Source organism: Thamnophis sirtalis, unplaced genomic scaffold (genome assembly GCF_051295495.1).
Source record: "Thamnophis sirtalis isolate CommonGarterSnake01/CBP01778 unplaced genomic scaffold, rThaSir2_p1.2 scaffold_12, whole genome shotgun sequence".
NCBI classification, from domain to species: Eukaryota; Metazoa; Chordata; class Lepidosauria; order Squamata; family Natricidae; genus Thamnophis; species Thamnophis sirtalis.
Window position 1 is genome coordinate 7,911,873 of NW_028261392.1, and position 26,355 is coordinate 7,938,227.

At 38.4% G+C, this 26,355-nt stretch overlaps 1 pseudogene; it reads left to right on the forward strand.

Moving 5' to 3' along the window:
- The first annotated feature begins 6,312 nt into the window (after nt 1-6,312).
- Nucleotides 6,313-13,907, forward strand: LOC148043246 (uncharacterized; annotated as a pseudogene).
- The last annotated feature ends 12,448 nt before the right edge of the window (nt 13,908-26,355 follow it).

Sequence of the window (26,355 nt, forward strand, 5' to 3'; positions counted from 1 at the left end):
AGGCTGACGGCTGCTGTACCTACTGAAATGGTTTTTTCTTCAACAGCAGAGCTCATAATTGAAACCACTTCCCTTGAAATCTGCTTAGATTTTCAGACGGCCTGAGAAAACAGCAGATTTGTAGCCGAATGCTTTCCAAGCAATCTGTTTAGTTCTGCATGGGCTTCAACTCAATTTCATGGCAATTTCATAAGGAGGTTGTATTTTAATCCAGTGTGCCGCAGACCTGCAAGTTGCCCCCCCACCCCCCACCCGTCCAACCACTTTCCTTGACTAATAGTTTGAGCATTTTTTTATGCCACATTGGTTAGCGATATGAATTATTGTTCCAGCACATTTCCAATTTGTTTCTGCTTTAAATTATCCTGCAATAGCTCCCCAATTATTTCCCTCTTTCTGAGCCTGTTTTTGTACACGTCTCTCCGTATTTCATTGATGTGCTTTGTTTTTTCTATCTTTGCAAGCTTTTATTGCTAAGAGCTAATACATCAAATAAAACCATATGAAAAATGCCCAGGCCAAACACTAGCTCTCCAAACCCTTGCCTTTGATCTACCTAGGTAAGGAGAATATTTCTAAAAGATATACAGAGAAGTGGGATACACACAAATTAGTATGTCTGCAACACGGAACGAGGTAGAGTAGGTCCCGTTCTATGGAACCATGCATAAAATTTCATTGACAATATTCATCTACTAATATGTGTTTCCTCATATCTGCAAGCCTAACCCTTTACCAATGCTCTTGTTAAATGTGAGACTATTGTGTTAGGCAATAAAACACCGAAGACCATACAGCTGGTTTAGAAAGAACTTAGAATAGAATAACAGAGTTGAAAGGGATCTTGGAGGTCTTCTAGTCCAACCCCCTGCTTTGGCAGGAAACCCTACACCACTTCAGACAAATGGTTATCCAATCTCTTCTTTAAAACTTCCAGTGTTGGAGCATCCACAACTTCTGGAGGCAAGTTGTTCCACTGATTAATTGTTCTAACTGTCAGGAAATTTCTCCTTAGTTTTAAGTTGCTTCTCTCCTTGATTAGTTTCCACCTATTGCTTCTTGTCCTACCGTCAGGTGTTTTGGAGAATAGTTTGACTCCCTCTTCTTTGTGGCAACCCCTGAGATATTGGAAGGCTGCTATCATGTCTCCCCTAGCCCTTCTTTTCATTAAACTAGACATACCCAGTTCCTGCAACTGTTCTTCATATGTTTTAGTCTCCAGTCCCCTAATCATCTTGGTTGCTCTTCTCTGCACTCTTTCTGGAGTCTCCACATCCTTTCTACATCATGGAGACCAAAATTGAATGCAGTATTCCAAGTGTTGCCTTACCAAGGTGGTATTAACACTTCATGTGATCTTGATTCTATCCCTCTGTTTATGCAGCATAAAACTGTTGGCTTTTTTAGCAGCTGCTGCATATGGCTGGCTCATATTTAAATGGTTGTCCACTAGGACTCCAAGACCCCTCTCACCTGTACCTGTACCTGTACCTGTGCCTTTTGGGATTTTTTGCCTTACATTATCACCCATACTTTTGCCCTTTACAAGAGCTCTTGTGTGCATTTTCATTTTTATTTCTGTGGCTCTCTGTAACACATGTATGATCAATATGATTTTCCTCTATGATAAGGCAGCCAAAGATTTAGAAAGGCCATAGAAAAATAACAGAAAATACTAACCCTACTATAAGAGTTTTCAGAATAAATATTTCTCAGATAACACAATATCAGTCATGGCTCCAATATACCATTCCTGTAAGATGCTTATAGAATTATTCTATACCTTTGATTTTGCTCTTTATTTGATGTTTTCATCTAAATTCAACTGTGTTATAAATGAATCTTTGCCAATTTTTGTTCAGTATTATCTTTTATTTCTTTCCCCCCCAAAAAAGGGTCTAGTTAGATTATTTTTAAAATTTTAAATTCATGATTGAAGCAAGTTCTTATGCACTCAAGAGAAGCAGAAGAGCAATACGGACATGGTCAACGAAGAGGGAACAGGGCAAAGAAGAATTTGAAGACAAAAAAACCATGGTTATGGGATCAATGGATTTAGTAGCAAGGCTATTGAGCAAAAAGGAAAGCGAGATACCATGCTTCACCAAAATCCTGAAAGTACAAATTAAGCATCTCTGGGTTCATGGAGGAAACCAAAGGAAACAAGAAGCTACCGAAATCTTACTGGTTTCATTGAATCTTATTGGATTCAAAGGTGTTTTTCTGCCTTGACATTGGTGCAGCTGAAAATAAGAAGGTATTATTAGGAGATTTCTGGGGACGCGGTGGATCAGTGGCTAAGATGCTGAGCTTGTCAATCAAAAAGGTTGACAGTTTGGCAGTTCGAATCCCTAGCGCTGCATAATGGAGTGAGCTCCCTTTACTTCTCCCAGCTTCTGCCAACCTAGCAGTTGGAAAGCATGTAAAAATGCAAGTAGAAAAATAGGGACCACCTTTGGTGGGAAGGTAACAGTGTTCCATGCGCCTTTGGCATTTAGTCATGCCAGCCACATGACCATGGAGAAGTCTTTAGACAGTTCTGGCTCTTCGACTTTGAAATGGAGATGAGTACCGCCCCCTAGAGTTAGGAACGACTAACACATTTGTGCAAGGGGAACCTTTACTTTTACCTTTACCTTATATGCATATGCACAGTATCTGTATGTATATGTCGCCTCAAAGGTGCTTTTTCAAGAGACAAATGGACTTTCTTGTTTTTTTTAAAGATGTTTTATGTCTAATTCAAAATGAGAATTGAAATGTTTTTTTTTTTAAAAAAAGCAAGAAAGTCCAGTTGCCTCTTGAAAAAGCATCTCTGGGACACCATGACCTGGATGACTGAGAATATCCATAGACATTTAGCTATGCACTTTGGGATGAACACCCTTTGAATAAACAGAAGAAGATTCTTGTGTCAGGCCTGCAGCCATCTTTTCTTTTGGATCTTTGGCCTGCCATAACAAAATTCTTTCTAGAAAACCAAGGTCATCCTTTGTCTTTGCACCTCTGCACCAGACCGGAACTGGATGGGTGGAACTGCCAGAATGACAGTGGGAAATTGCACCATAGGATGGGCTTGTGAGTGTGGGGGCAAGATCTCGAACTTTCAACCAGTTGGGGAAAACTGGGAAACTTTCAGATTCAGGTTTTCCCAGATGTGCCAACATGGCTCTCTTAATAAATTGGAACTTTGAGCAATACTTTGCCTTGGATTCTGATTTACTTTGGGATGCTATTTGGAACCCTGACATTTTAGATGCGAAGCAAAATGTTTTCAATGAAAGACAAAATCCAGTTGCTTCTTGAAAAAGCACCTTTTGGGGTGCGACGTTCCCGTGGTTCGTCCATGAGGCCAATGTGGAGAAAAGACAGGACACGATCTTTCTCGGGATGGAGCAACCCAGATTGGAGGTCTGAGAGCCCCTTTTATTGAGATAGGACAAAGGCAGGAGGAGCAATAGCATGTGATTAAAAACAGCCTGTAAAAGTACAATTTCTAATCTACTGCTCAGTCTATATATGGTCAAATCCTGGGCGTCATTGGTAGGGCACATCTCAGGATGTTATGTTATGAACTATCAGGATGTTATGGAGTTTTAGGAGTTTGTTTTCTCCTGTGTGGTTCAGCGTGGCTCTGCATGCCCTGGTATGAACTGGGCCATGGGTGACCCACACCTACACAAGGAACTATATTACAACATTGGGGCAGCCATGACCTGGATAACTGAGAATCTGCATAGACACATGTATATGGATAATATATTCCTTCCATGTATCTGAAGCTGATGGCATACACCTTATTATGTCAATGCCACGGGAAAGAACTGTATTTCGCACTGCCCGGTAGGTATTCTTCCGCCTTTCTTTTATCTCTCTATCTCTGGCCCCCACTTTTACAAAAGGGAATTGTCCTTCAGGGATCTTCACTGAAAGTATGTACAAAAGAAATGAGGTTAGTTTTATTAATTTACTTTCTTCACAACTGAGCGGCCATAGATTTCGTATCTCATTCCCCTCGGCTCTACTTTCTTCCTCTCTTTAATAATGGTAAATCTGGAGGGTGGGTGGGTGTGGGGGGGGGGAGAAGGGAGAAACATACCAAGATCTGTTCTCTTCAGCTTCATTTCACAACGAGCGCTGTAGGGAGATGAGATCTGAAATTGTTCTGTGTAATGTATAGGTTACCTAGCAGACTAGCTTCACTTTACTGATGATGCAGTATCATTGCCGACCAGTCACTTTGGGATGAATGTCTTTATTCGAGCATTAAGGCTTGAACTCCGCAAGTCTTCAGAGTGGCGTCCAACAATTCACTAAGAGAAATTGCTAAGATCTGGAGGCAAGGTTTCTCCCTGAATATTCCATTTAGAGCCAATTCAGCCTGCTGGTAAGTTCAAGTCATATTATGAGAAAGGAAGGTATGAAAGATAAGTCTTTTCTTCTCCACCGCCTCAAACTATGAATATTCATTTGACCCTGCACATGTTTCTTTTTTTTAAAAAAAAAAAAACCAACCTGAGGATAATAGAATAGGGAATTATAATTGCATTGGATACCTTTTGCAAACGATGCTCACTTTGCAAAACCCTCAATCGCTGCCAAGAGAATATGTGAAGCCGAAAAAGGAGTTCAGAGCTTTGTTTCAAAGATGTAATAACTCAAAAGTCCTCTCTTCAAAACTCGGTATTATCTTGGGAGTTAGGAAATGTGGCAAAAGATGAGTTAGGCATTAAAAATATACTAAGTAAGCAGAAAGAAAGAAAGAAAGAAAGAAAGAAAGAGAGAGAGAGAGAGAGAGAGAGAGAGAGAGAAGAGAAGAGAAGAAGGAAGGAAGAAGGAAGGAAGGAAAGAAGGAAAGAAGGAAGGAAGGAAGGAGGAGGAGAAAGGAGGGAGGGAAGGGGAGAGAGAGAGCTAGAAATACATAGATGATTGGATAGATGATAGCGATAGATAAAAAGATATAGATAGGTGATAGATGATCAATAGATCAATTGATCAATTGATAGATAATAGATAGATAGATAGATGATAGATAAATAAATAAAATTTGTGATGTCCCTAGTGCACTATTGTGAATTATTATAAAACAAAATTACACAACAAGGAATGAAGCGATGTTCAAAGTGCTACTTAAATTGATGATGTCAGAAATTTAATTTTGCCTTTTTCCTGAGTTGAAACCCAGTACTTTCATTTAGGATTCCCCCCCCCCCCAAAAAAAAACACATATACACACATATTTCTCTTCTACTCATTGGGGTCCACAAATTAGGCAAAATTATAGTTGTACTCTGATAGATGACTTGAGAAAGTACCACCCTTGAATCAAAACATATTATATTACAAAACAACTATTTTTGTACGTAAACTGAAAACATTTTATCTATTCCAAAGATTTATTTATTTGTTTGTTTATTTACTTATTTATTTTGTCAAGCATATATTAGATAACATATATAAATATAAAAATGATTATGAATACATGAAATGGATATGAATAAAAATAAATATTAGGACAGGGATGGAAGGCAATAGCAATAGCAGTTAGACTTATATACTGCTTCATAGGGCTTTCAGCCCTCTCTAAGCGGTTTACAGAGTCAGCATATCGCCCCCACAGTCTGGGTCCTCATTTCACCCACCTCGGAAGGATGGAAGGCTGAGTCAACCTTGAGCCGGTGAGATTAGAACCTCAGCTAACAGTCAGCTGAAGTGGCCTGCAGTACTGCACTCTACCCACTGCGCCACCTTGGCACACTGGTGTGCTTATGCACGTCCCTTACAGACCTCTTAGGAATGGGGTGAGGTCGACAGTAAACAGTCTAGGGTTAAAGTTTTGGGGGTTTGGGGAAGAAACCACAGAGTCAGGTAATGCATTCCAGGCACTGACCACTCTGTTGCTGAAGTCGTATTTTCTGCAATCGAGTTTGGAACGATTTACCTTGAGTTTGTATCTATTGTGAGCTCATGTATTGTTGTGGTTGAAGCCGAAGTAGGCATTGACAAGTAGGACATTCTAGCAGTGGTCAGACTGAAAGCAGTGTGGTTCTAAGTTCTCTAAGCCCCAAATTTCAGAGCTGGTGGCATAAGATATTCTATTGTGAGCAGAGGAGTGGAGGACTCTTCTCGTGAAATATCTCTGGACTCGCCAGCAACAGGCTAATGGCACTAAAGCTAATTGAGTATAACCTCTGGGGAAGTGTTTTGAATCCACACCTAACAGCCAGGCTGACCTTTGTTTTGAAGCCCAGTCCAAAATGTTGGTAAAGTATATTATTAAAGCTTGAAAGATCTCTCACTTTTCCTAGGAGAATGTCTACAAGCGAGGAATATGCAATTTGTGGCATCAATTTTCAGTTCCATGCCTTTGGTTTTCAATGGCCACAAGAAGTCAGAGGTGAAGCTTCCAAGCATCAATTAAGCCTCTGCTGTCAGCTACCTAAGAACTCTTCATAATTACCTCCTCATTTCTTAGTTAATGTTTACATTGCAGAATTTAATAACATGTACTAATTCATTCAATCAAAAAACTTTAATTTTAACAACCAGGTAAATGCCACATAATTACCCAGTTCAAATGCACACGCCAATAAGAGTGCAGCAATAGGCTCATGCTTGACTTCTTATTACCGAATACGAGATAATCTACTGTTCTTTCCCCCAATCCCCTGGAGATGTTCATCAGAATAACGTGGCAGATACAGTTAGGCCCAATTGTTGAGGATAAATAAACAAATCCTACCACTCCAAATTCAACTTCTCTTTCAATAGACAGATTATTCCTAAATTGTTAAAAGAAAAATCACACATTGGTTTCCATGGGCTTTTAATTCATTTCTCCAGATGACCATTGGTATTTCAAAATCCAGTTGGACTGTTATCTTATGATTCTTGATGAATGTATCTTGTCTTTTTATGTACAGCGAGAGGATATGCACCAAAGATAAATTCCTTGTGTGTCCAATCACACTTGGCCAATAAAGAATTCTATTCTATTCTATTCTATTCTATTCTATTCTATTCTATTCTATTCTATTCTATTCTATTCTTCTATTCTTATTCAATTCTACTCTATTCTATTCTATTCTATTCTATCCCATTCCATCCCATCCCATTCCATTCCATTCCATTCTATTCTGTTCTAATGTCATAAATTCTCAATCTATGAAGGAGTTAATCACAATCTACAGCAAGTAACCAAGACTTGCCTATAACCATATTTCTCCTACAGCTGGTACTTCAAGCACCTTAAAAATGGGGCACTATCAAACCTTGATAAACACAGAATAAAAGTTACAGAGTCAACACTATCCCTTTTTTTTGTTTGATTACTTTTACCTTTTGAAGAATGATTGTAATAAGCAATGGTGATTTATTTGATTTTGGAACCTCACTTTAACTCGCAAATTTATTTTTTTGTCTATTAACTTGGGAGTCACAATGCATCATTTAGATTAGGTTTGCTTGTCAAAGAACTGCAGAAAAGCGCAGTTAATAATTAGAAACAGTGGGTTGTGAAATATGCCATTGAAAGTATGCCACTACTTTTCTCTTTCTCCACAGTTCCTGGTCAGAAGCATTTCAATGCCTAAGTATTCAAGATTCCTTTTAAGTTTCAATTTTCAAATTTTAAATGTGAGTTTCAGGTTCGAATTTGTCTTGGGATTCCTTGTACAGAAGAACAAACTTTTTTTTTCAATTAAAAGCGAAACACTTGCTTTATCTTTCATGTAGAGATAACCCGGGATGGCAATATCTAACTATGATCAGACTTTGTTAGTGTGAAGCTCCGGGGAAATCAGGAGATTCAGGCAGTTCAAATGAGAATAAAGATTTATTTCAAATTTAAGGTCTCTACAGGAATCTGGCCAACTAACAGTCAAGGCAAATGAGTGGTGGATAAGAAAGGCATTCATGGTGCTCTGGACTTATATCTCTTATGGGTGGGGATTTGTGACTTATGATGCATTTAACCCCTCTCTCAGGTCATTTGCTACAGTTAATACAGGAATGACTATCAGACTATCAGAAAAATCCCAAAATATATATTGGATTGAGAAGTAAAGCAAACGAACCAACCAACACCACTCTGTCAAGGACCTTGGAGTATCATCTCTAAAGATCTAAGTGCTAGAGCCTACTGTAACAACATTGCCAAAAAGGTGTTAAGAGTTGTTAACCTTATCTTGTGCAGCTTCTTCTCTGGTAATATTGTACTGCTTACTAGAGCATACAAAACCTTTGCTAGACCAGTTCTCAAATACAGCTCATTTGTCTGGAACCCGCACTGCATATCGTACCTTAATACAATTAGGTGAATCCAGAGATATCTCACGAGAAGAGTCCTCCACGCCTCTGCTCACTACAGAATCCCTTATGCCACCAGACTTGAAATTTTGGGCTTAGACAACTTAGAACTACACCATCTTCAATCTGACCTAAGCGTAGTAGATAAAATTATGTGCTACAATGTCCTACCTATCAATGACTACTTCAGCTTCACCCACAACAGTATATGAGCACGCAATAGATACAAACGCAAGGTAAATTGCTCCAAACTCGATTGCAGAAAATGCGATTTCAGCCACAGAGTGGTCAATGCCTGGAATGCTCTACCTGACTCTGTGGTTTCTTCCCCAAACCCCCTAAACTTTAACCTTAGACTGTCTACTGTTGATCTCACCCCATTCCTAAGAGGTCTGGAAGTGCACCAAAGTTCCTACCATCCCTGTCCTAATGTCCCCATTTATTTGTATCCATTCCATGTATTCACAATCAAATTCATACTTATATCTGTTATCTTATACATGCTTGACAAATAAAATAAATAAGTAAAATAAACCTACAGTCCTCTTTGACAGAGTTTCAATTCAAAGAAGACTTTATTGAACATTTTATTGACAACGCAATACCCTTACATTGCCTCCTATGCTACTTCTCTGTGGTATGTTGGGAACACTATTCCTATCCCCAAACTTCTGTTGATGTAAGACGTACAGGTCTAAGACATTTTCTTAATCTCACCCAATTATTTTGTGTCCTTCCAAATTCCACAGACAGCTGTGTAATGAAAAACGTCCAGAGGAAGTCTGAGTTTTCAATTCAGCTGATATTCAACTGATGTCAGTAGCTGGACTGACATGTACTGTACAGTATAGGGATCCATAGCCTATTCTTCCCCTAATCAACACAAAGGTAATAGTTGGACTTTCTTCTAGCTTTTCATGACATTCTTTTGACATTCCTTTAGACATTGAAGGGAGAGCCAAATTAGACTTCAGAAAGGGAAAATCATGGTGACAATTCTAACCTTAAAGGAAACCGCAGATCTCTTTAGGTTTATCTCTTGCTTGCTCTCTCTTCTGTGTGCATGTTGCCTATCTATCAGTCATCTATCCCATATTAATTAACCTCACAAATGGGGTATTAAACATTGGATCCGTGTGCGTTTAATTCACAGTGTGCCTAAAACGCAGATGGGAAAGAGTTCTGAATAAACAGATAGGAACCTCAAGAGTAGATGGCTCTGTGTGCAAATGGCATCCATGTATGTGTAGGAGGTTCAAAATAAGCAAGATATTCGCTAGAAAAATGCAGGGCATTGCAGGGCAAACACTACCCATGTTTGTGCATGACATCAACACATTTACAAAATACCTTGTATCATGATCTCACACCCCTAAACCTGGTGGACTTCCATTTGGACACCATTGTGTCCTCCCATATATCCAGCAGTTGTGGCAGATTCATGAATGAGTCTTCATCCGTTGGGGGAAGACTAACTGGCAATATCATTTTAAAGAAATGGGATTTCTTCAACTAGATAACCAAGGATTTGGTCAAACCAAACCTTTATTGCAGTTAAAGACCAGTGCACTCAATTGAAAAAAAAATCACCCAAAATTTCATCAAAGTTTTAAAAATAAAAAGTATAAAAATGTGTGTTGTGTACATATCTACAACATATAAAAGTGTACGCAAAAGTGTACACATATATAAAAGTTTTTAAAAGCAAAAAAAAATCTATACCCATGTCTATCTGTCTATCATACGTCCATCTATCCCTCTATCTATCCATCCATCTCTCCATCTCTCCATCTCTCTATCTATCCAACTATCTATCTATCCATCTGTCAATCTATCCATCTATCCATCTATCCATCTGTCAATCTATCCATCTATCCATCTATCCATCTATCCATCTATCCATCTATCCATCTATCCATCTATCCATCTATCCATCTATCCATCTATCCATCTATCCATCTATCCATCTATCCAACTATCCAACTATCCAACTATCCAACTATCCATCCTACCATCTATCCATCTATCAAACTATCCATCTATCAAACTATCCATCTATCAAACTATCCATCTATCAAACTATCCATCTATCAAACTATCCATCTATCAAACTATCCATCTATCAAACTATCCATCTATCTATCTATCTATCTATCTATCTATCTATCTATCTATCTATCTATCTATCTATCTATCTATCTATCTATCTATCTATCTATCCATCCTACCATCTATCCATCTAACTATCCATCTATCCCTCTATCTATCTATCTATCTATCTATCTATCTATCCATCCATCCATCCATCCATCCATCCATCCATCCATCCATCCAACCATCTAGAAACAGTCTAAAAAAGAGAATAGTTCAGGAGATATGAATCACCTTTATGTACTTCTCAGTATTTCTGATTCCACGTCTCTTATTTTTTGTTTTTATAGTAAAAAGGTCAGATAAAGTCCTTTTAAATTTACCTAAAAGATATTAAACCTGCAAAGAAAGACTAGGAAGCAATATTTATTTTAAAATTGCAACCTGCTCTTTACAACTGAAGGTGTTCATGACAGCTCTGCAGAGTGATAGAAATCTCAGCTTAACCATTTCTGAAAACCAAAGCTAAACCAAGCTAATTTATGTACTTTACAGAGATTGCTGACCTCAGAAAATAATCTCCAGGTTCGGCACACCTTGGTCTTATAGGAACATGTCTGGGTCAAGCTCATAATCATTCTCAGAAAAAGAGAGGTCAGGTGGAGAAGATCAAAGTCTGGTAGTAGCAGTGAAAGAATAATTAAATATTTTATCGCTTCTGAGTTTGAAGCTGGGGATATGGATGTGGAATCAGAAGCAAGGCCTCCAAGCACATAGGACTACAGGAAGAAATAATAAGAGATAAAGGAGTACTGAAGAAGCTTCTTGGTTGAGAAATGAGATGCCTTCAAGGAAAAACAAAGGAAATCCCATTGCCTTTGTCCCACCTTTGGGACAATCATGACCTGGATGACTGAGAGTCTCCATAGACACCAAGGTGTTCTGACCCCCACCCCCTCTTCATACACAAAAGCACACCGAGACAAAGATACTTCAAGGATTTATTAACACACAGACTAGATCTTGGCAGCAATCCATCACAAACCAGACCTTGGTAGCAATCCAGCCTGCCAAGCTAGCCACAATAGCTTCTCCAGCTCTGAGTAAATACATTGACTCCTGTGACGAGCGTGTGGACAGTCATTCCTTTTATAGTCTTGAGAGGAGCCTAATTACCACCAGCTGAGTTCAATTACCTCCTGTAACTGCGTAACTGCTCTTTACGCCTATTAGCCCTCTGTTGCCGGGCATCCAGGAACAACTCCCGTGTCTCCTCCCCACTGCTCCAATGCATGATGTCAGGATCACACTCCCTTGTCTCCTCCCCACTGCTACAAGGCTCAGGCACCTCCTGGTGGCCAATCAGCCTCTCTGTGCCCTGCTCGGAGTCGGAACCCTGTCCAGGGTCCTCCACATCCTCCAGAGCCGACTCATAGGGGCCCCTCGCTGTCGGAGTCTGGTGGCAGCTCCAATGGCTCCTGATGGGCCACAACACCAAGGAGTAGGTTCCTTTCAAGGCGAATGGATGAGGAATGCTTTGCAGGGTCAAAGATTGTCCAAGAATTATATCTTGGATATATAGCACAGGGAACCACAAGCATCTGCACGAAATCAGTACTGAATATCATACCCATCCTGATGTCATTGTTACAAATGGCATGGATTATTCAAATAACCTAATTTGTATCATTTGTGCAACAAATCATAGAATACAAACCGAGCCGTAATTCACTAATCGTTGAATATATCAACCTTATTATGCTGGGTAAAAATGCCTTATTTCAGAATAATAAAGGAAATGGACAGTTTACCAATTAATGTACAAATGCTGTCCATTGTTGAAAATGGGAGGAAGCAAATTTCATATTTGTCTGAATATGTTTGTGTGAGTGTAGCAGTGTTTCTATTGACTCAATACCCTGCTATGGTAATACCCCAGAGAGAGAAAATCTGCCACAGTCTTACAAATTAACATCCTATAGTATGCGTTGCACCTGTTCATTTATCAAACTGAAAGATCATCAATTAAAAATGGCTTTTCTGGAATTAATCAACTAAATCTTTGATTAATTTACTGGTCAATTAAAAGCTTGTATGCTTAATTCTCATCCTATCCTACCCCCCTTCCTTGTAAGGCATAGTAACTGTTACAATAACCAAATACTTCCAGCTTCTTCTAATTTTGACTCTCAGGAAAATATATTCCCTAGGTCACAGAGATCTATTTTCAGGAATCAGAAGGGAAATTAAGTGCTTTTTAATAATCAAGACTTTGTCCAATCTTCCTCCTCCTCCTTTTCCTCCTCTTTCTCCACGTCCTCCTCTTCATAGAGATATCTTCATAGATATCTGTCTGTCTGCCTGCCTGCCTGTCTATCTAATCTATTTATCTATGTCTATCTGTTTATCTCATCTATATATAAATGTCTGTCTGTCTGTCTGTCTCCCTCCCTCCCTCCATCTATCCATCCATATATCTATGCAGTTTGTCTAGTCAGTCAGTCAGTCAGTCAGTCCGTCCGTCCGTCCGTCCACCCACCCACCCACCCACCCATCCATCAATCCATCTATCTTCTATCTATCTATCTATCTATCTATCTATCTATCTATCTATCTATCTATCTATCTATCTATCATCTATCTACCTATCTACCTATCTACCTATCTACCTACCTACTTACCTACTTACCTATCTATCTATCATTATCTATCTACCTATCTACCTATCTACCTATCTACCTATCTACCCACCTACCTACCTACCTACCTACCATCTATCTATCTATCTATCTATCTATCTATCTATCTATCTATCTATCTATCTATCTATCTATCTATCTACCTACCTACCTACCTACCTACCTACCTACCTACCTACCTACCTACCTACCTCTATCTATCTATCTATCTATCTATCTATCTATCTATCTATCTATCTATCTATCTATCTATCTATCTATCATTATATACCTACCTACCTACCTACCTATCTACCTACATCTATCTATCTGTCTGTCTGTCTGTCTGTCTGTCTGTCTATCTATCTATCTATCTATCTATCTATCTATCTATCTATCTATCATCTATCTATCATCATCATCTACCTACCTACCTACCTACCTACCTACATCTATCTATCTATCTATCTATCTATCTATCTATCTATCTATCTATCTATCTATCTATCTATCTATCTATCTACCTACCTACCTACCTATCTACCTACCTACCTATCTACCTATCTACCTATCTACCCACCTACCTACCTACCTACCTACCTACCTACCTACCTACCTACCATCTATCTATCTATCTATCTATCTATCTATCTATCTATCTATCTATCTATCTATCTATCATTATATACCTACCTACCTACCTACCTATCTACCTACATCTATCTATCTGTCTGTCTGTCTGTCTGTCTGTCTGTCTGTCTGTCTATCTATCTATCTATCTATCTATCTATCTATCTATCTATCTATCTATCTATCTATCTATCTATCATCTATCTATCATCATCATCTACCTACCTACCTACCTACCTACCCATCATCTCTCTCTCTCTCTCTCTCTCTCTCTCTCTCTCTCTCTCTCTCTCTCTCTCTCTCTCTCTCCCCCCTCTCTCTCTATCATCATCATCTACCTACCTACCTACCTACTCATCTATCTATTTATCTATCTATCTATCTATCTATCTATCTATCTATCTATCTATCATCTATCTATCATTACCTATCTACCTACCTACCTACCTACCTTCATCTATCTATCTATCTATCTATCTATCTATCTATCTATCTATCTATCTATCTATCTATCATCTATCTATCTATCTATCTATCTATCATCTATCTATCTATCTATCTATCTATCTATCTATCTATCTATCTATCTATCTATCTATCTATCTATCTATCTATCTGAAAATCTCCATATATAAAGAGATATTTTCATGCAGGGATGTCATTTTTTCGAAAGCAGTCCCTTGCTGTTGGAAATATATACTTCCACCATATCTGGATGCTTGTGTTTCCAACCGGATCTTTTTTCTCCGTTGGGTAGCTCAAGTGCAGGAAAGTAGTGATTAGATACAATGATTAAAAGAATAAATATCGCAACCGAGAGATTCTGATAAACTCAGAATTGAATGCGAGAAGGCCTACTGAGAATTATGTTTTGCCCTATAAATAATAGCAGCTTCCTGTCACACTAGATTTGTTTTTAGAAACACTCCTTTAGCACTGTGGTGGACCACATAAATCTTGTATATGTTAGCCTAACTGTCTTCTAGAAATTGAATTATTCTCAGAGGGGAAAACTGGTCTGTCTGGGTCATTGTAAAATTGGATTAGCTGAATGTTTCTGGGTATCCATTTTTATTATTTTTTAGACTCTGGGAGCTTATCTTTGGATTAGCAGCTGACCCTCTGCAGCATTAATCTCCCGTAACTTCAACTGTTATTTCAATAAACTATGTAAAAAGAAATATCCAGAAAATATAAGATTCCAAAATGTCTTCCCCATTTTCCTTTTTTTAAAAATAAAAAATGGGGGAAGGGAGTAAGTGATTTGAACCATTAGAATAAATACCCATGACAATATACAATATATTTTTGTAAAAAGTTTCTTATTTTTCCTTTCAAATTCATTCTTAGATATACATTCTTATAATTTTTATTTAACATATGACAATTCATATCATTTTTTCCGCCTGTATATTTACATTTTGATATTTTCTTATTTCTCCTCCCCTATTTTAATCATGTGTCATCTGAAATATTTATTTCAAGTTTTGTTCCTTTTTCTTTCTATTTATATCTTCTTTTCAAGCCACTCATAAAATCGCCCCCATGTCCTGTAGTACAACTGATTCCTCTTTGCCCTTTATTCTCAATGTCAACCTATTCATTTCTGCAGAATCTAATATCTTATTTATTACCCCCTCTTCCGATGGGATTTTGTCTGCTTTCCAGTTTTGTGCAAATACAATTCTAGCTTCTGTTATTATATGGTCAGATGCAGCTGACCATGCAAAGTGGCGTTCAATGATTCGAGAAAGTGGACCCTGCACTAGCAGGAATACGCTAGAAAGAAGAAGATTACAATTATAACTGTGCAATCATTACTTGAAATTAAACATATATCCTTATCCCTATCCATCTATATCTATATCTATCTATATCTATATCTATATCTATATCTATATCTATATCTATATCTATATCTATATCTATATCTATATCTATATCTATATCTATATCTATATCTATATCTATATCTATATCTATATCTATATCTATATCTATATCTATATCTATATCTATATCTATATCTATATCTATATCTATATCTATATCTATATCTATATCTATATCTATATCTATATCTATATCATCTATATCTAATCTATATCATCTATATCTATATCTATATCTAATCTATATCATCTATATCTATATCTATATCTAATCTATATCATCTATATCTATATCTATATCTATATCATCTATATCTATCTATCTCTATCTCTATCTCTATCTCTATCTCTATCTATCTCTATCTCTATCTCTATCTCTATCTCTATCTCTATCTCTATCTCTATCTCTATCTCTATCTCTATCTCTATCTCTATCTCTATCTCTATCTCTATCTCTATCTCTATCTCTATCTCTATCTCTATCTCTATATCTATATCTATATCTATATCTATATCTATATCATCTATATCTATCTATCTCTATCTCTATCTCTATCTCTATCTCTATCTCTATCTCTATCTCTATCTCTATCTCTATCTCTATCTCTATCTCTATCTCTATCTCTATCTCTATCTCTATCTCTATCTCTATCTCTATCTCTATCTCTATATCTATATCTATATCTATATCTATATCTATATCTATATCATCTATCTATAACTAATGTATCTATCTATCTATCTATCTATCTATCTATCTATCTATCTATCTATCTATCTATCTATCTATCTATCTATCTATCTATCTACTATCTACTATCTATCTATCATCTATCTATCATTAACCAAACTTGGTACACAGATGACTTACTCTCTGGAAACCAATACTGTGAGGGTAAGACACCCCTAGCACCGCTCAGGGGGTGGTGGTGGTGTTCTGTTAAGATACATCCTGTTGTGCCTTAAAATAGCTTCTACTGTACAGCAGAGGTGGAGTTGCCATGGTAATGGCTTCACAGTACTCCACAAGGGGGCTCCCTCTGGCCAGGAGGAAAATCCAACATTGGTAATTACGTTTGGTCCAGGATTATTTCCGAGGACAGATATATGGATTAGGATAAATAAATACCTGGGCAATGCTGAGTTTTCAGCTAGTTGTTAATAAAGGAACATAAACACATAGACACAAACAGGTGAAGTATTTTGATTGCCGGCTCCTCCAGAGAAATTTTTATTCCATTATCTTTGTATGGAGGATTAAGAGCCTGTACCTACTCAGAGGCTGTACCTACTCAATGCTTCTTTCTGTCATTAAGCATGTACTGTCTCTTGATACAAGGAATAACCTTGATCTCCTGATTTTTGAGAAGAACTTATTCTGCAAGGGTTTCAGTAGAGTTTTGTCTCAGCTTAATGTGTTGACACTTTTTATTTCTTCGCATTGTAAAAAGCTACTTTGAGTCCCTTGGGATAGAGGGTCATTTGTAAATAATTGCATCAATCACAAGCCTTTGTAGGGCTTAACCCTAAGTAAAAATGGACAATAAATAACTTGGAAGCTGCAAGAGGTACAGAACAGCAGTATCTAGCTCCAGGCACGGAACATATGGATCCAGGATATTTTGAAGGTATAAAAGTCTTTATATCTTAGTTATATATTATAGGAATCAATCATAATGGACTGATTTTCGCCATGACAACCATGCGAGGAATGATAGACTGACCACGGCTCAGGCTCATTTATTTTTCTCCAATAAGTGGGCAATTCATCACAGTTGAAGCCACTTTCCAATGAATGATCAGTTATTCAACTTCATATTGGCAGAGATTCTTAAGAATTTGATTTCATTTCCTTCTTCTTTTCCTTCCTGCATTCCTTCCTTCCTCCTCCTCCTCTCCCCCTCCATCCATCTCCCTCCCTTTCTTCCTCTCTTCCTTCCTTTCTCCCTCCCTCCTTCCTTCCTTACTTCTCCTCCTTCCTTCCTTCCTTCCTTCCTCCCTTCCCCTTTCCTCTCCTTTCCTTCCTTCCATCCTTCCTTCCATCCTTCCTTCCTTCTCCTCCTTCTCTCCCCCTCCTTCCCTTCCCCCTCTCCCTCTTCCTTCCTTTTGCCCTCCTTACCTCCTTCCTTCCTTCTCTCCCTCTCCTTCTTCTTGTCCCCATTCCTCCCTCCCTCCTTCCTCTCTCCTCCCTTCCTTTTCTCCCTCTCCCCATTCCTCCCTCCTTCCTTCCTTACTTCTCCTCCTTCCTTCTTCCCTCCCTCCCTTCCCCTTTCCTCTCCTTTCCTTCCATCCATCCTTCCTTCCATCCTTCCTTCCTTCTCCTCCTTATCTCCCCCTCCCTCCCTTTCCCCTCTCCCTCTTCGTTCCTTTTGCCCTCCTTACCTCCTTCTCTCCCTCTCCTTCTTCTTGTCCCCATTCCTTCCTCCCTCCTTCCTTTCTCCTCCCTTCCTTTTCTCCCTCTCCCCATTCCTCCCTCCTTCCTCCTTTCCTATCTCTTTCCTCCCTCTCCTTTTCCTCCCTCCCTCCCCTCCCTCCTTCTCCCCACTGTTTAACTACGGTCTTTTAAATTTCACATTTGATAGGTCGTCCCACTGGGCCACCCAACTTCGTGGTGTGTTCTAGCAGACAAAACATCTGTTCAACCACACTACCCCCCAAAAAATAAAATGAAATAAAATGCTGCTTTCAGTCTCTGACCAGCCAAGAGGGCAAACAGATCAACATCAAGGAGGCAGCCTTTTTTGGAGAATAAACATTGAAATAGTTTGTCATGATAGGAGAAGAACCCCCTGTAGATTGTAGCTGACATTGCTTAAAAATCTGGAGCATCTAAAAAAAAAATTCACACACCTTTGCTGCTCGGAAAGTTCTGACTAGGGGAAAAATGGTCTTGGTAAGACAGAATCCACACTTTTCTGTTCAAGGGCAGTAATTTAATATCAAATAAGCAACTGGGCGTGAGAAGTATTGAACTGGCATTAATATGTATTCATACCAAATTCACAGTGTTTACATATTTGACTTTGGGGGGTGGCGGGTGGAAGAAAAATGGAAGGAGGACATTGAGATTGCTAAGCAATAAAAATGCAAAGAGAAAATCTTCAGGGATGCCCACTATCAATGACCAAGAGACCTTGCAGACTGTGGTAGCCTGTGGCCAACTACAAAGTGCAAGCAAGCAATGTTTGCAGGGCTAATTGAATTTTCATCGCTTCGTATATGTATTCCTCTACCTGACTACTCTATTATTATCTTCCCATTCTATCTACTCTGAATTCTTCCATGAAAAGAAAACTTTGATTAATAGCAATTAGCAATAGCAATTAGACTTATATACCGCTTCATAGGGCTTTCAGCCCTCTCTAAGCGGTTTACAGAGTCAGCATATTGCCCCCAACAACAATCCGGGTCCTCATTTTACCCACCTCGGAAGGATGGAAGGCTGAGTCAACCTTGAGCCGGTGAGATTAGAACCGCTGAACTGCAGATAACAGTCAGCTGAAGTGGCCTGCAGTACTGAACCCTAACCACTGCACCACCTCGGCTCGCTTTGTTATGCATATGGATTGGATCAAGCTTTTGTTCTTAATATTATAGTTCCTCATTTTTGTTAAAAAATATACTTTTAGTCCGGTCTCTGTACCAAACTAACCCTTTTAACTCTTCAAATAGTTTTTAACCCTTTTAACTCTTTAAATAGTTTTTATTCACCTCCATGATCATTTCTGATCATGTAGCCGAAGCTACACAAAGAAATTGTTATTTTTGCCCTACTCAAAAGTTATTATTTTACTTCTCACATAGCAAAGGGAAACACATTTATTTGTTTCTGTCCAAGCATAGCTGTAAAATGCTTTTAACAGGCATGGGCAGTAAAAAGCAAAATCAAACAGAAACCAAACCCAACCAAACCTTGGAAATGAGAAAAGTATAACTTTTTGATAGAATGGAAAATAGACTCTGGGTATTTCATGGTGACACACGGATCTCATCTGTGCGCCTCAATATTTTTAGATACATTTTTCAAAGACTAAAGAAAGCTCTTTGATAATTTGTTTCAGTTTTTCTCCCTACAATTACAAGTTTATACCCTGTATGGTACCTCAACATTTTATTTCTGATGTTTTGCACCGGTATTTCTGATTTCATCTGAAATCAGTCCAGAAGATCTGAAAAAAAAAATTGAATATGTGAATTTTACAAGGTGGTTCTGAATATCCAAGGTGGATAATATTACTTATTAAAGTGGCATATAAGTCTATGTGGTCTTGCTATTTATCCTTAGACTTATATACCTCCTTACAGTGCTTTGCAGCCCTCTCTAAGTGGTTTACAGAGTCAGCCTATTGCTCCCAACAGTCTGGGGTTCTCATTTTACCCACCTTGGAAGGATGAGAGGCTGAGTCAACCTTGTGCCTGGTGAGATTCGAACTGCCAAATTGCTGGCAGCCAGCAGTCAACAGAAGTAGCCTGCAGTTCTGCACTCTAACCACTGCACCACTGTGGCTCATTCAATAAAATAAATCAATTAATGAGAAGGAAAGAGGATAAAACATGGCAGAAAATAGAATAGAATAGGGAAAATGGAATGGAATGGAATAGAATAGAATAGAATAACAGAGTTGGAAGGGGTCTTGGAGGTCTTCTAGTCCAAACCCCTTGCTTAGGCAGGAAACCCTACAATAAAAAAAGAAAAAAAGAAGGCATTTGGAACAAAACCAGAATTGTCACATAGCTGAATTGGGAAGTAGATATAGTATGATAAGAAACCTTGGATTGATTAATAAGATACTGTTTTCAATCTGCTGATGAATGTCATCTTAGACTAAGAGATGATATGACAAATCAGTATGGCATCCATGTCTGTCCATTATGCCAAATATGAGTGGTATTTTAGTATCACATCTTATCATTTGATATTCATTCATTTTCAGCTGGTGTAAATGGGCGGCTTTTCTGAGGAAATACACAACTGATTAATGACCCACATTGTGGCTCACTGAAAATGATGATCAAGGCTAGGCGGACGTAAGTAGGTTCTCTTTAGTGTGGTACATTGTAAAATCTCATGGCCGGCAGGGAGAATAAAAGGAAGATTTCTCCATCCTTCATGAGAGAGAAAAAGAGAGTCGAAAATGAGGTTTGTTCATTAAGAACGAAGCGCTTGTGGAGATATTAGTTGTTCGGCAACTCCTATTATTAATCACAACAAAAGATAATGCCATCAAGAAAATGCAGCGATGCATTAGGAAAACAAGCCTTCCTCATTGTAGACCTTTTATATTTATATGTTACCCTTTAGAAACAAAAAATAATAACTTGTTTGTCGTTTAAACAAATGTATCTCAAACGCTGAACCATATGTTAATGTGAGTTTACATTTATTTTACAAAATGCAATTGCTGTTTGTTTAGCTTCAGGTGACTATACTGCATAAACAATCTTTGAAATAAGACCTTTCATGCTGAATTTAATCAAATACATATTATTATTATTATTATCATCATTATTATCATTATTATTATTATAAAAGATCCTTATTAAGTACTACCTCTCATCTAGGATATAAATGAATACACAAGAACTGCAAGGCAGATGGTTGCATAAGATATTTATGGAGAAAGTGATCTTCTTTTTCAAGGATCCATACGGTGAATCTAACCAAACTTTCTATAACCTCATTTGTTATCTATTATTGAGGAGTGGAGGTATGGTGGCTCAGCAGTGAAAGACACCGAGATTTTCAGCTGGAAACCTGATAGACTGGGTTGAAAACCCAGGTACTGCACGAAGGAATGAGCTCCCATTCCTGTCCCAGCTCCTTCCCACCCAGCAGTTTGCTGTTGTTAGTTGCGAAGTCATGCCCGACCCATTGCGGCCCCATGGACAATATTCCTCCAGGTGTTCCTATCCTCTACCATCCTCTGGAGTCCATTTAAGCTCACGTCGACAGCTTCGGTGACTCCATCCAACCACTTCCTTCTCTGCCATCTCCTTCTTCTTCTGCCCTCAATCTTTCCCAGCATGAGGCTCTTCTCCAGGGAGTCCTTCCTTCTCATTAGGTGGCCAAAGTATTTGTGCTTCATCTTCAGATGAATAGAGAATAGGGTGTTTTTTTCTGTACTGCATGACTTTTTCCTAGCTAGTTTTCTTCACTCTAAACAATTTTAGAAGCTTGGTGAAACTGAGGATTGTTGATTGTTGCTCAAATTTGTATTCTCGAAGTGATTGGTTCATTGAAAGTTGAATTAATTTTTTCCATGTTATGAGGTTTTAATTTTAAGTAAGGTGAAAGGAGGAAGAAATAATGAATAGATGGATGGATGGATGGATGGATGGATGGATGGATGGATGGAAGAAAAGATGGAAGGAAGGGAGGAAGGCTTACTGAATCTATTCTCCAAATGTTATGAGGTTTTAATTTTAAGTAAGGTGAAAGGAGGAAGAAATAATGAATAGATGGATGGATGGATGGATGGATGGATGGATGGATGGATGGATGGATGGATGGATGGAAGAAAAGATGGAAGGAAGGGAGGAAGGCTTACTGAATCTATTCTCCAAATGTTATGAGGTTTTAATTTTAAGTAAGGTGAAAGGAGGAAGAAATAATGAATAGATGGATGGATGGATGGATGGATGGATGGATGGATGGAAGAAAAGATGGAAGGAAGGGAGGAAGGCTTACTGAATCTATTCTCCAAATGTTGTGAGGTTTTAATTTTAAGTAAGGTGAAAGGAGGAAGAAATAATGAATAGATGCATGGATGGATGGATGGATGGATGGATGGATGGATGGATGGATGGATGGAAGGAAGGGAGGAAGGCTTACTGAATCTATTCTCCAAAAGAAACTTGTTACATATTTAATTTATTCTATATAATAGCATTATACTATCTGACACTGAATAAAGTTTTGCATTGTTGTATGTATTTCTTCTCTTCTCCTGAGATGACCATATTGAAGAAGCTACGAAGTCATTTTTTTGTCTTTCTTTTGTCAAAACAAGTTAGCAGTGACATCCTCTTAAGGGCACCACCTCAGCATAGTCTCATCACATGGATTATTTGTTTCTAATTTACTTGTAACTGATCTGACTACTTTAACTTGCCTTCTTAATTATATTTAATTGAGATGTACCTCCAATACTTCTGAATAGTCCTAGGCATTTAATTAAATGTTGCCCTCTTAAAGCATTAATCGGCTTACGTACTAATTGCACCCTCCTTCTTTTTTTTCCCCTTATGCATGCAAGGCAATATAGGCCTGTTATGATAATAAAGTGATTACAACAGTGTGACTATAATACATTTTTGTGAAAGACTTTATTAATTTTCAGGGGTGGCTTTTGTTTACTGAGTTTTGAAGCTGTGACAATTGCAAAAAAAAATTTCTTCTAGCTAAAAAAGAAAAAATCCCAGTCACATCCTATTAATATTTTTGGACCTCTCACAGCTCCTTGAAGAAAAAGGGAATTATCTGTTGCAAACCATGAACATACACTGATAACCATGAAAACTGGATTGCAAGAGAGGTATGGAAAGAGGAATAAAAGAATCATTCTGGCATTCAGTAAAAACAACAACAACAAGGTATTATTGTTCGGCCTTCCTCTTACAACACGGAAAACAATGACATTATGATGTTTTCTCAAACCTGATAATCTGCATAAACTATACATCAATGCTTTGTGATTTCCTCAGAAGTATAAACGATATAATTTGGCTTAAATGTATCTGAAGTAGTCACCTCAGAACAGTGGTGGGTTTCAAAAATTGTTCGAACCTACTCTGTGGGTGTGGCCTCCTTTGTGGGAGTGGCTTGCTGCCCATGTGATCAGATGGGAGTGGCTTGCCGCCCATGTGACCGGATATGAAGATGCCGACGATACTTGTCAGAAGCACCTTAAATTACCTCACACACAGCACTGGCATGCATAAGAATAGGATGTAAACTTGTTTTTTAAAAGGCATCTTTGGTTTGCGTTAACACAACTTCAACACACGCAATGTTCTGATTGCACCACAAACGCAGTAGTCATCCTTACCTTTCACAGAGGCACTGAGTTTTATAAATATGAGCATGATAGTGTAGAATAATCATATCGAAGGACCAGTGGTGGGTTTCAAAAAATTTGGAACCTCTTCTGTAGGCGTGGCCTGCTTTCCGGGTCCACTGGTGGAACCTCTTCTAACTGGTTCGGTAGATTTGATGAACCGGTTGTACCACCTCTGCCTCAGAACTCAATCACCTTTAAATTAAGATTACTCCCCCCAAAAGAAAAGCAGGCAAAATGAAATCAATCAATGGGTACAACGATATTATTCAATGACCATCTTCTCCACTTTCTCAGTTTAACCCATAACCACAGAACCTTCAGTCATAATGACTGCAACAGCTTTCCAAAATGCTTGGACCATTCCAGTTGCAAATAGCTTTCATTTTCCCGCCAATAAGAGCGCATGCAGCATTGCGCTTGTGTCAATTATTTGGGGTTTTGTGTAGCACCATTTGAATTTGAGTTTCAGTCATTTTGACTGCAGATCTTTGTTAACAGGGTTTTATTTAAAAAATAATGTCAGGGCCAAGTTTTCCGCTGAAAAAATCAAAGGTATAAGAACAGATTAGGCGAGACCTGGCTCAAAAATAGTAACTGTGAGAAAGACCCTGAAGTCTTAGTAGATGATCACTTTGTTAGGTAAGCTCCCCATTGGGAGAGCGAGTACATTCAGTGAAGTGTTGTGAGAGTTGCGTTGGAGAACACACAAACCAGCGTACAGAGACCCTGCAGTTACAATAGGCTTTTACTTTCATGGAAATAGAGGTATCAGAGTCCATCAAACAGTCCTAGTCATACACGGATAAGACAGTCAGTCATCAATGTCTTTCAGTTAAGGGATAAGCCATATAACATAGTCCAGTATCATATAATCAGTTCAAAACTCAAAGTTTGCTAGCAGTTGCAAAACTTACAATAGCTCTCGACACTTTCTAACAGCCAGCTTCCAAAACACTCAGATCAGATCAGCCCAGCATCTAACAAACAGAGAGCTAACAGTAATTCTGGCTCCCTCTTATGGCCGATTGAGGAAAACAGCAACCAATCACATTTTACAGTATGCTTTAAAGAAACAGGTATAGCATTGTTACATGATTTATATATTGCCAGCCCAATCGTTAGAATTATATTCCTAACACACTTGAATATGAGCCAGCAGTGCGCAGCAGCAGCCAAAAAATACAATCCTGGGTTGTATAAACAAAGGCATAGACTCAAGATCACGGGAAATATTAGTGCCACTTTATATATTTATATATTTATTTATACTGATCCTTAGAAGGCCAGATCCTGAAGATGAAACTCAAATACTTTGGCCACGTTGGAGTCCAGAAGGAAGGGCTCCCTGGAGAAGAGCCTCATGCTGGGAAGGATTGAGGGCAAAAGAAGAAGGGGACACCAGAGAACGAGGTGGCTGGATGGAGTCACTGAAGCAGTCGGTGTAAGCTTAAATGGACTCTGGGGGATCGTGTCCATGGGGTCGTGTTGGGTCGGACATGACTTTGCAACTAACAACAATAAATAAAACCCTAGTGATACCACACCTAGAATACTGCAACCAATTTTGGTCACCATACTACGAAAAAGATGTTGAGACTTTGGAAAAAGTTCAGAGAAGAGCAACTAAGAAGATCAAAGGTCTGGAGACTAAACCATATGAAGAACGGGTGCAGGTTTTAGTTTTGGCTAGACTAAAGAAAAGAAGAATTATGGGTGACATGATAGCAGCATTCCAGTATTTAAGGAGCTGCCACAAAGAAGAGGGAATCAACCTATTCCCCAAAGCACCTGAAGGCAGGACAAGAAGTGATGGATGGAAATTAAACAAAGAGAGAAATAACCTGGAATTAAGGAGAAATGTCATAACAATGAGGACAATTAACCAGTGGAACAGCTTGCATTCAGAAATCGTGGATGCTTCATCACTGGAGGTTTTTAAGAAGAGACTACAGTCAGTTGTTTAAAATGGTATAAGCTGTCCTGCTTGAGTAGGGGGCTGGACTAGAAGACCTCAAAGGTCTCTTTCTATTGTATTGTATTGTATTGTGTTGTGTTGTGTTGTGTTCTATTCTATTCTATTGACATGATGACTAGAATTCTGAATCCATCTTTCAAGAAAGAGAATACCAAAGAACAGATTATCAGTACTGACATCGTAGATTATTCCACTTAAATAAAAATATGAGAAACAGCTATTATCTATACAATGCAGGAAGTTCTTTTTTCTTGTTAACTTATTCTTCGCTTCTATGACAACTGCCCTAACAATTTTCCACTTCAGCATTAAAACCAAAGTCCTCTTTGTTTTCTTTCAAAACACAATTCCAAGAAATGAATCGGTATGCCTCCTTGATTCACAACCCTTTCAAATGAATGTTGTAATTACTGATTAAAACTGGCCCGTACCAATTATTCAGCTAAGAGATCAGTTGTTTAATCTACCGATTAAAATATGTGTTGCTCTACTAATTCTTCCACAGGCTTAGTTTGGACAAGAACTGTTCCACTTAGGGTGGTAAATTATTGGTGTTGAACTCCCTACTCCCTCAATTTCCCCCCTCACTATTCCACAGGGTAAATTTCCACAAATGTTGTTTATAGAATTCTGATCTTCTCAGCCAGCTCTGTGCTGAGGATGGAGGTGCTCTGCCCGGGGCTTCCCAAGAGCATGAAGCAGACTCCTTGTCACTACAAAGC